Source organism: Schistocerca piceifrons, chromosome 5 (genome assembly GCF_021461385.2).
Source record: "Schistocerca piceifrons isolate TAMUIC-IGC-003096 chromosome 5, iqSchPice1.1, whole genome shotgun sequence".
Taxonomy (NCBI): Eukaryota; Metazoa; Arthropoda; class Insecta; order Orthoptera; family Acrididae; genus Schistocerca; species Schistocerca piceifrons.
In genome coordinates this window covers 44,562,869-44,575,347 of record NC_060142.1, presented here as the reverse complement: position 1 = coordinate 44,575,347, position 12,479 = coordinate 44,562,869, and positions in this window count along the sequence as shown.

The window sequence follows — 12,479 nt, the reverse complement described above, 5'->3', positions numbered from 1 at the left end:
CTTGCCCAACTCTTCTTCAGCCGGCCGCTGTGGCCGAGCGGTTTTAGGCGCTTCAGTCCGGAACCGCGCTGCTGCTACGGTCGCATGTTCGATTTCTGCCTCGGGCATGGATGTGCGTGGTTTCCTTAGGTTAGTTAGATTTAAGTAGTTGTAAGTCTAGGGGACTGATGACCTCATATGCTAAGTCCCATAGTGCTTAGCGCCATTTGAACCATTTGAAGACAGAATTGTACACATTCGAATCTGTACATATTTCAACATTCGAATCTACTGTTAGCAACTGACGCAGCGACTACGGAAAACAGAGTTGTCTATCAATTTTACTCTTTCATAGTAGATACAGAATAAATTAATATCTGAATTCTTTGTCCACGAACAGCACCTGTTCCTCGCTCCTGTATCTACTAACAACCGCAAATCTTGCAAGGGAAGTTAGAGCATTCTTCTGGAGTGCTGCTGTGCATTATGGGAGCAATAGCAGATAGCAATAACGGAGGGCATCGAAAAAGTTCAAAGGCAGCTCGTTCTGTAATACCGCGAAATAGGGGAGAGTGTGTCACCGATATGATACGCGAGCAGTGGTGGAAGTCATTCAAATGAATGCGTTTTTCATTGCGGCGAGATCTTTTTACTAAATTTCAATCACCAACTTTCTCCTCCGAATGCAAAAATATTTTGTTGACGCCAATCTGCGTAGCGAGAAATGATCATCGTAACAAAATAAGAGAAATCAGAGTTCGCACGCAGAGATTTAAGTTTTAGCTTTTCCCCTCACGTTTTTCGAAAGTAGAACAGTAGAAGAATAGTGAGGTGATGGTTCGGCGAACCCTCACCCAAGTTCAAAAATGGTTCAATTGGCTCTGAGCAATATGGGACTTAACTTCTGAGGTCATCAGTCCCCTAGAAGCTAGAACTACTTAAACCTATCTAACCTAAGGACATCACACACATCCATGCCCGAGGCAGGATTCGAACCTGCGACTGTAGCGGTCGCGCGGTTCCAGACTGTAGCTCCTAGAACCGCTCGGCCTCAGGCAAGGACTTAAGTATGAATTGCAGAATAGTAAGAGTCACGTAAATGTTACTCGTAGATGTAGGTAATTTGCGTGGTCAGTATTGCCTGGCACGTTCCTCAATTCCTGCTTAACACAAATGGCTCATGCCTTGGGTTAACTCACGCTAGTTTTTTCCATACTTCTGTAAATACTTCTTACCAGTACTTTGCGATAGTGGCGTATTAAACTGATGGTTCGGTAATATTCAAACCTATCAGCAACTACTATTGGAGTTATTACATTTTCACATACCAAAAGCAATACACACAGCCAGAAAAAAATCGCAACAACAAAAAATAATTAATGTAAAGTAATGAAATTTCGAGAATACTTTTGTCTAGGTAACATATCTGAAATTAATGAACATTGCAATATCACAGGTTAATGTAAGGACGAGATAAGCCATCAGGTACGTTAAAAACTGGTGTAACCGCCAGAATGTTGAACGCAAGCATGCAAACGTGTATGCATCGTGTTGTACAAGAGGCAGATGTCAGTTTGTGGGATGGATTTACGGTTAACGCTGTGGATGAAGTTGGAGTACTCGTTCAATGATTTCCCATATGTGCTCAGTTGGAGACAGATCTGGTGATCGAGCTGGCTACAACAACATGTCGACACTCTGTAGAGCATACTGGGTTAAAACAGCGGTATGGGGGCGAGCGATATCCTGTTGGAAAACACATCCTAGAATGCTATTTATGAACGGCATCACAACAAGTCGAATCACCAGATTGAAGTACAGATTTGCAGTCAGGGTGCTTGGGATAACCACGAGAGTGCTTCTGCTGTCATACAAAATAGCACACTCGACCATAACTCCAAGTATAGGTCCAGTGTTTATAGCACGCAGAAAGGTTGGTTGCAGGTCCTCAATTGGCCTCCTCCTAACCAACACCTGGCCTCACAGGCACTGTGGCAAAACCATCTTTCAACAGAACTCCATCCTGCCCTCCAAAGTGATTTGTGCAGGTCCTCTGGATATAACGGCTTGCTCAGAAGACAAATTATTGACAGACAAGTCAAGTGGAGGCTGCCCCAGGGATCAGTGTTGGGGCCACTCCTGTTCCTTATTTATATAAATGATATTCCCTCTAGTATTAAGGGTAACACTAAAATATTTCTGTTTGCTGATAAAACTAGCTTGGTAGTAAAGGATGTTGTGCGCAACATCGGCTCGGTTTCAAATAAGGCAGTACATGACCTAAGTTCATGGCTTGTAGAAAATAAACTAACGCTAAATCACAGTGAGAATCAGTTTTTACAGTTTCTAACACACAATACAACAAAACCTGACGTTTTAATTTCACAGAACTGGCATATGATTAGTAAAACTGAACAGTTCAAATTTCTAGGTGTTCACATAGATAGTAAACTTTCGTGGAAAGCCCACGTTCAGGATATTGTTCAAAGACTTAATACTCCCATTTTTACTATTCGAACGGTATCAGAAGTGAGTGATCGTTCGACACGAAAATTAGTCTACTTCGCTTATTTTCATTCGCTTATGTCGTATGGTCTTATATTTTGAGGTAACTCTTCCCATTCTAAAGGGATATTTTTGGCTCAGAAACGGGTAAGCCGGCCGGTGTGGCCGTGCGGTTCTAGGCGCTTCAGTCTGGAACCGCGTGACCGCTACGGTCGCAGGTTCGATCCTGCCTCGGGCATGGATGTGTGTGATGTCCTTAGGTTAGTTAGGTTTAAGTTGTTCTAAGTTCTAGGGGACTGATGACCACAGATGTTAAGTCCATAGTGCTCAGAGCCAGCCAAACGGGTAAGTTCACGAACCTCTTGTTGACACCTGTTCATGAGTCTGGGTATTTTGACATTGGCCTCTCAATATATATGCATTCCTCACTGTCATTTGTTGTTAACAATATTAGCTTATTCCCAAGAATAAACAGCTTTCACTCGGTTAATACTCAGCAGAAATCAAACCCGCATTTAGATCGGAGTTCCTTAACTCTTCTGCAGAAAGGTGTGTAGTATGCTGCTGCATCCATTTTCAATAAGCTACAAGTCGAATTCAAAACTCTTAGCAGTAAACCACGTGCTTTCAAATCGAAACTGGAGAGTTTCGTCATGGGTCACTGCTATTCTGTCGAGGAGTTCCTTGAAAAATTATGCTGGCTCTTATTGTATTGTTGATTGCGTTTACTTAAACTTATGGATTAACTTTTTTGGGTTCATAAACATTTATTTTTATCCGTTATTACTTTTATGTTATAATTTCATGTACTGACACGTTCCATGGCCTTGGAGATTTGCTACTTAATTTGCTCCCACGGAACTTGTGTAAATAAATAACAAATACAGACTTTATTGCGCTGCCATGTTTAACTGAAGTTGAACAGCAACTAGTTGGATGTGCTTGCGGACAGTAACAACTAAGCAGTGGCATTTTAATGTGTGCGTTACTGAATGCAATGTCAACGAGGCTACGTCCGTCTTGGGTGCCACATTGTCATTCACTGTAGTAGACACTTGTCCCTATGCGGAGGCTGTAAGTGACTCCACTTGTAGTCTCGCACCGGCCGGTGTGACCGAACGCTTCTAGGCTTGCCCGAGCGAGGTGGCGCAGTGGTTAGCACACTGGACTCGCATTCGGGAGGACGGCGGTTCAATCCCCTCTCCGGCCATCCTGATTTAGGTTTTCCGTGATTTCCCTAAATCGCTTCAGGCAAATGCCGGGATGGTTCCTTTGAAAGGGCACGGCCAATTTCCTTCCCTATCCTTCCCCAACCCTTCCCTTGCGCTCCGTCTCTAATGACCTTGTTGTCGACGGGACGTTAAACACTAATCTCCTCCCCTCCTCCTCCTTCTAGGCTTCAATCTGGAGCCGCGTGGCCGCTGCCGTCGCAGGTTCGAATCCTACCTCGGGCATGGATGTGTGTGATGTCCTTAGGTTAGTTAGGTATAAGTAGCTCTAAGTTCTAGGGGACTGATGACCTCAGATGTTAAGTCCCATAGTGCTCAGAGCCATTTGAATCATTTTGTAGTCTCGCAGGCTGATCTCCACTATGAACTGTAGCTACGAACAGCAACGCTGGAACTACGTACTAGAACGCCAAACATGAGCCAGCCGTTGCTGCCTGTGGCCGCCGCTTACCACAACACGGAAGTCCATTTAATTGGCGGCGGCGCGGAGATCGCTGATTGGGCCGCGCTTGTGGTTGGTGGCGAACTTCAAAGGGTCGCCCGTGGCGCTGTTCGGAAACTGTCTCAGCGTGCCAGCTCGGGTTGCGTCCATTGGCGAGGACACAACGCAATGAGCTCTCACTTGACACCACTGAAGTCGCAAATGGTGCTGGTTTGGGATCAGTGGAAAGGACGCTACGGGTCGTTTGGCTCGGAGTCGTACTTCAAGTAACCGCCGTTTGTTGAGTCACTGTGGTGCGAACTGCTGCTCAGATTGATGTTGCAGATGCAGTACGATGCGCCGGAGCTATACAACGAAAACGATGGTTTTTCCTCTCGGTAGCGCCACATGGCCATCCAGAGCCCCGTCCTCTGGCGACCGTACGTTCTCGTGACTTCCGCTGCCAGTAGTGGTGGTACAGTGGATACATTCCTGCAAATCCTCTCTGCAATATCGCAGAAGGAACATCCAGCTTCTCGTAGCCCTATTACACGAGGTCGTTCAAACACCGTGAGGTGTTGACAATGGAGTCTTTGTCGCCTTAAAGGCACTCTTTGACTATCATCAACTCATCAAGCCCAATCTTAAAGTTAATAGCGTGTATTTGAAGGAAATTTGATTTTCATCTTCGTAGTATATCTATCAACGCCACTCTTATGTCACTGACACGAAATTTGAATAGACACATCTTCCAGATATAGAAACGCACCTACTAACTTTCGTTCATGTCGCACAATTCCTTCCTGGCGTTGTGATTTTATTCCGTCAGTGTATTTTGCTGGTGGCAACTCTTTTCGTGTATTGGACAACTTCTCGCATAGTGTCGTACTCCGGCGGTTCACAGCTAAGTACCACCCGTGATACATTGTCTGAAGTACGCTACTTGCCATTAAAATTGCTACACCAAGAAGAAATGCAGATGATAAACCAGTTTTCATTCGACAAATATATTATACTAGAACTGACATGTGATTACATTTTCACGCAATTCGGGTGCATAGATCCTGAGAAATCAGTACCCAGAACAACCACCTCTGGCCGTAATAACGGCCTTGATACCCCTGGGCATTGAGTCACACAAGACTTAGATGGCGTGTACAGGTATAGCTGCCCATGTAGCTTCCACACGATACCACAGTTCATCAAGAGGAGTGACTGCCGTATTGTGACGAGCCGGTTCCTCGGTCACCATTGACCAGATGTTTTCAATTGGTGAGAGATCTGGAGAATGTGCTGGCCAGGGCAGCAGTCGAACATTTTCTGTATCCAGAAAAGCCCGCACAGGACCTGCAACATGCGGTCGTGCATTATCCTGCTGAAATGTAGGGTTTCGCAGGGATCGAATGAAGGGTAGAGCCACGGGTCGTAACAAATATAAAATGTAACGTCCACTGTTCAAAGTGCCGTCAATGCGAACAAGAGGTGACCGAGACGTGTAACCAATGGCACCCCATACCACCACGCCGGGTGATACGCCAGTATGGTGATGACGAATACACGCTTCCAATGTGCGTTCGCCACGATGTCGCGAAACACGCATGCGACCATCATGATGCTGTAAACAGAACCTGGATTCATCCGAAAAAATGACGTTTTGCCATTCGTGCACCCAGGTTCGTCGTCGAGTACACCATCGCCGGCGCTCCTGTTTCTGATGCAGCGTCAAGGGTAATCGCAGCCATGGTCTCCGAGCTGATAGTCCATGTTGCTGCAAACGTCGTCGAACTGTTCGTGCAGATGGTTCTTGCCTTGCAAACGTCCCCATCTGTTGCCTCAGGGATCGAGACGTGGCTGCACGATCCGTTACAGCCATGCGGATAAGCTGCCTGTCATCTCGACTGCTAGTGATACGCGGCCGTCGGGATCCAGCACGGCGTTCCGTATTACCCTCCTGAACCCACCGATTCCATATTCTGCTAACACTCATCGGATCTCGACCAACGCGAGCAGCAGTGTCGCGATACGATAAACTGCAATCGCGATAGGCTACAATCCGACCTTTATCAAAGTCGGAAACGTGATGGTACGCATTTCTCCTCCTTACACGAGGCATCAGAACAACGTTTCACCAGGCAACGCCGGTCAACTGCTGTTTGTGTATGAGAAATCGGTTGGAAACTTTCCTCTTAGCAGCAAGTTGTAGGTGTCGCCACCGGCGCCAGCCTTGTGTGAATGCTCTGAAAAGCTAATCATTTGCATATCACAACATCTTCTTCCTCCCGGTTAAATATCGCGTCTGTAGCGCTTCGTCTTCGTGGTGTAGCAGTCTTAACAGCCAGTAATGTAATTTGAGTGCCCTGGAGCGGCCATCATGCCAGGAGGGGTGTTGGCGCCTAGAGCTAGTGGCGGCTAGATAAGGCCGGCGCGCAGCACCTGTTGCGTGCTTTGTGAGCCACCCCGCCGCCGCCGTGTCTGCACTCGACACTGGACAAAGCCGCGCCGCATGCCGGCCACGTCCAGGGAGGGCGCTCCACTCCAAGTTCACGTTCACGCCCCGGCGCCGTGCCGCCTGTAGAACACGATACGGACAGCCGCCACTTCACCCTCCCTCACTCCACACTCGGGCGCCCAGCCCGTTCACAGCAAGCTACACCTGCCGCCGACAGCGTGTCCTCAGTGGCAGGTGCCGTCGACCCCACGCGTAATTCTAACATCACTGTGCGTCACTGTGCACGGACCTAATGGAGACGATACATCATGTACAACAAAGGACTCCTTGATTTTAGAATTACGTGGGCGTACCCAGAAAAAAGTTGGAATTATTTTTAAAAATTGTATACTTTGAAATTATTTACAGGACAACCTTATCCTCTCCGCATTCGGGAGGACGACGGTTCACTCCAGCGTCCGGCCATCCTGATTTTGGTGTTCCGTGATTTCCCTAAATCACTCCAGGCAAATGCTGGGATGGTTCCTTTAAAAAGAGCACGGCCGACTTTCTTCCCCTTCTTTGCCTAATCCAATGAGACCGATGACCTCGCTGTCTGGTATCCTTCCCCAAACAACCCAACCCCTAACCTTATCCCCACCAAAATACTCTCTATTATAACTAATACATTTGTCCCACCGGAGCTCTCACAGTTCGAAACATTTTTTGTGGACATCTTTATAAATGGCTCGCAGTTCCTCCCTTTTTTTCTTGACTTCTTCAGTGTTGTCAAATCGGTGTCCTTTCGTGATCCTTTTCGTGAGTGGAAATAAGAAAACTTCGCACGGAGCCAGGTCAGGCGAGTAAGGTGCATGGGGGAGCGGAACCATCCCATTTTTAACCAAAAACTCTCTAACAGACATGGCTGTGTGTGCTCGTGCGTTGTCGTAGTGGAAGAGTGAGTCTCGTATCTGACACGAATCTGGTCTTTTTTGGCGAACACTGTTGCGCAGTCTTCTTAAAAGTTTCAAACTAAAGGTTTGATTGACGACCTGACCCGACGGAGCAAACTTTGAATGAACTACGCTCTTGGCATCAGAAAAGCAAATCAGCATTGTTTTGAAGCTTGATTTAACTTGACGACATTCTTTTGGTCGGGGTCATGGTTAAAAAAAATGGCTCTGAGCACTATGGCACTTAACATCTCAGGGCCCGCCAGGTTGGCCGTGCGGTCTAACGCACGGCTTTCCGAGCCGGAAGGAGCGCCTGGTCCCCGGCACGAATCCGCCCGGCGGATTTGCGTCGAGGTCCGGTGAACCGGCCATTCTGTGGATGGTTTTAAGGCGGTTTTCCATCTGCCTCGTCGAATGCGGGCTGGTTCCCCTTATTCCACCTCAGCTACACTATGTCGACGATTGCTGCGCAAACAAGTTCTCCACGTACGCGTACACCACCATTACTCTACCACGCAAACATAGGGATTACACTCGTCTGGTGTGAGATGTTCCCTCGGGGGTCCACCGGGGGCCAAACCGCACAATAACCCTGGTTTCGGTGTGGGGCGGCGGAGGGGTGAAGTGGACTATGGTAGTCCACGTGGGGTTGCGGATCACTGCGGCTGCGTTAGGGACGGAACCTCTCAGTTGTTTCTAGGTCCCACGATAACATAACATAACATAACATCTGAGGTCATCAGACCCCTAGAACGTAGAACAACTTAAACCTAGCTAACCTAAGGACATCACACACATCCATGTCCGAAGCAGGATTCGAACCTGCGACCGTAGCGATCGCGCGGTTCCAGACTGAAGCGCCTAGAACCGCTTGGCCACACCGGCTGGCCGCTATTTTTAAATCGAGCGAACCACTCGTACATGTGAGTTTTTCCCATAGCGCCATCTTGGTAAGCTGTTTTCAACATTAAAACAGTTTCAGCAGCCTTTCTATCAAGTAGAAAACCAAATTTCACAGCCGCACGTTGTCCACTTTAACTTTCCATCATAAAAAACGAAACAGGAACAAAACAGCGCCAGCAAAAACAATCACCGCAGATGGTGCTAGATCGATAACACAGGTGGCACTGAACTGGCAATGAGTTGCTCTATACACGCCTAGCGGCAGAAATGCATTCTACACAAGCTCCGTCTCCTTTCTTCTTGGGTACCCCCTCGTAAATAATATCAAACATCGATAAAACAATGCGCGAAAGTGTCTTTCTTGTGAGAGCTGTAAGCATTTTATGAAGACGTTTCGAAGCAGTAATTACAAACGCTGCCAACAGATGACGATGTTCAACTCGTATCAGCATGCATAAATAAACCAATCCTCCTCAAGCCGGCCGAAGTGGCCGTGCGGTTAAAGGCGCTGCAGTCTGGAACCGCAAGACCGCTACGGTCGCAGGTTCGATTCCTGCCTCGGGCATGGATGTTTGTGATGCCCTTAGGTTAGTTAGGTTTAACTAGTTCTAAGTTCTAGGGGACCAATGACCTCAGCAGTTGCGTCCCATAGTGCTCAGAGCCATTCGAACCAACCAATCCTTCTCAAACAGTCTATTTATAGTATAACTGAATTTGATTTGACCGCAATTCCGCCTCTAATTTGTCTTCCTCTGGCTTAATTTCAGCTTCTAGTTTACTCTACCCTGCCAGCATTTCACTTTTCAGCTCAGGAAGGTGAGACACCAGCCGTATATTTCTTGAGGACTTGAAATTCTGTTGTGCGGTTGTATGAAAATAGCTAAGACAATGTGGACGAAAAATAGTCCCCCATTCGAATCTCGGATGCGACTACTCTGGAGTAAGTTCACACCAGGGATAAAAATCTGGCGTTGTGCGGGTCGGAACGTGGAGCGTCATATCCTTTAGTCTACTATATTCGTTAAATAACTGAAAAAGATAAAATCATATGTTCAAGTTACATATAGTGGCAATTTTTGAAGAAAAAACTCTACTTCTGGTCAGGTCGGTACCGGGTTATCAACACAGAATAAGTACGGACAACGCAGTCGTAGTTCTAATAATGAACAAGGATACAGAAACGCGTATGAACTGTTATTAACAGCACAGTGAACGGATTATCATAGCCGAGAGAGATACAGAGTAAAGTTTCACCACTGTTGTACACGTACACAGGGTGTTTTCCTAAGAGCGTCCAAAAATGTGGCAGGTCATAGACAATGCTCCACTGAAAAATTTGAGGTAGGGAACCTGGGGTTAGAGAACCCAGCTTAGGGAGAGAGGGAAGAAAACCTGTCTACCGCTTTGTCTAGCATTACTGTTTTCCACCTTATTTACAATTAACATGTGTGCACGTTTACACGTACAGTGCTGTTTACTTACATGTTCAGTTTTTAACTCGTGCAAGGAAATGAGGACGACGAACCTAATTACTGGGAAGTATTTCCTGGTCTCTGGATTGAAAGTGGAGGTCCTATCCCATGGCCTGCGAGGTCAGCTGACCTGAATCACCTTGATTATTTCCTATGGCGATAGCTAAATTCACATGAGACCGCAGTAGATACGGAGGTGAAATTAGTTGACGCAATAGTAGCTGCCTGTGATGTGATTCGAAACACGCCGGGGATATTTGTCAGGGTGCGTCAGAATCTTGCTCGTCGATGTTATGCTTGCATTGAGGTTGACGGCAATCAGTTTCAGCACATTTCGTAAGATACAGTACAAATGGTACTTTCATTGTGTCAGTGTTGGTATCTGCAGTTAACTGTAACTAATGTAAATAAAAAAAGTACAAAGTACTGTTATTTTACTGCTATCATCTCCTTAAGCTGGCTTCTCGGACACCAGGTTCCCTACCTCAAATTGTTCATTGGAGCATCCTCTATGTCCTGTTAAACTTTTGCACGGTCTTACGGAAACACCCTGCATATTCCTAGTATCCCTGCAGATGACAAAAAGTCTGAAACAATGTTCTACGACATAACAAATTATTCAGTACGTTATGGAAGACGAAAATTTGATTGTGTCGTGGATCTGGAATTCGACAATAAGATTAAAGGAAGGGAAGGAAAAGTAGTAATAGAACATGATCAAGAGGAAAGAATTAAAAGCGGAAGATGCCTGGTAGACTTTGAAACAGAACACAATTTCTCAATACCAGACATGGTTCAGAAATCAAAAAAGAAGGAGATATACGCGCAAGAGGCCTGAAAACATTGTAAAGTTTCAGATACATTAAGTAAAAGCAAGACAGAGGTTTTTAAACCAGATTTTAAATTGCGAAACTTTTTCAGTTCCAGATATAGACACTGAGTTTAATTTAATTGGGTATGAAATACCGACTGAAGCTGAAAATTCAAACTAAAGAGGTAGGACCTGGATAAACTGGTAACAACAAAAGGTATTTGGAGGTTTGGAAGGGATCGTTAGCCAACGACCAACCGAAACAGGGGAAATAATAAGGTAGAGATGAAATAGTCAGGGCCGCTAAGGGACAACTAGACAAAAAGGCAAGGACCAATAGAAATCCTTGAATAATACGAGACATACTCAATTTAACCGACAAAGGAGAAAAATGTCAGAATGCAGCGAAGCAAGTAAAAGTTCATTTATTCGACCTAGGTGAAAAATCGGTAAGCAGGAATTACTCAAGGATAGATGCAAACTCGTACAAGCACACAGAACTACGGGTAAGAGACAAGCCGCGTACAGTAAATTAAAGAAACCTTTTGGAGAGAAGATAAGCAGCTCTATGAACATCAAGAGCCGTGATTATGACAAGCCAGTACTAAGCAGAGAATGTGCCGTTGGGTGGGCATACTTTCACTGGCGAGGTTACTTTGACCGCTCATACACCAAAAGATTTACAGCTCTCTGCTGGCTCTCAGTTGGTTGTTTAGTGTATGCTATTTGGTGGTAAAGTTCCATCATTGGTGCCATGTAGTGCCGATTTTCTTGTGAAACAGTTGTGAACATGCTGCGACATATAGTTGTATACGTAAAAGACTCCTAAAATCTGTTTGCGCAAACTCCGGAAATATCATTTACATGCAAATCCATCGGTGTTTTAAACTATAACATATATATTAGTTGATTAGTTCTCAAAACAGACCACTGATTTGTTTGGTGTTCCTTGTATATATCTACAAGTATACTACGGTTTCTGAGGTCATGTGCATTATTTCTCTGTTTCAACGTTACTTTGACTAATGGGCGTTGTTACTCCATGATTACAGGTACATAATTTACTAAATAGTGTTGATGCCAGTGATAATGTGGAACTGGGGAATACATATGTTAACCATCGGTACATGGACAAAGGCTCATTTGTAGGTGTTAATGCGCCTACAACTAAAAAAAAAAAAAAACAAAAACAAAAAAAAAAAAAAAAAAAAAAAACAAATGTCATCACACATTGCTCAAATTGCAAGATGTTCTGGTTCAGGCAGTGATTCAGGTACAAAATATAATATCAAATATCTCCGGAAACAACGAATGAAATTTGTTTGGTCACAAGTGTCAGATATTGACTCGATAAATGAAGAACGAATAGCTTTAGATCTGATGTTCTGAAACGAGGATTTAGGTTGAAGATGAATGAAACTGGATATATTATATTGAACGAAATTTGAAGCAATGTGTGTGTGTGGTACTCCAACCTAGCACATTTCATTATATTTATAATTTTGGTGATAGCTCGCCACTGCTTGATTTATGTACCGCGCCAGCTTTTCTTTTTATGATGTTTAATAATGCACTTAAGAAAACTTTAGATCAATGTATTTATTTCTGGGTGGTCAAAACTTTATTGTGTTTTTGAAATTTTGACCACATACGGAATGATAATTGACAGTTGTGGTGGAAGTATAGACCGGTCAATGTCTCCCCAAATACATGCTAACTGTGACCATCTACAATTTTTCCCCTTACTTTCTCTGCATTTAAGAAAATATATTGTACTA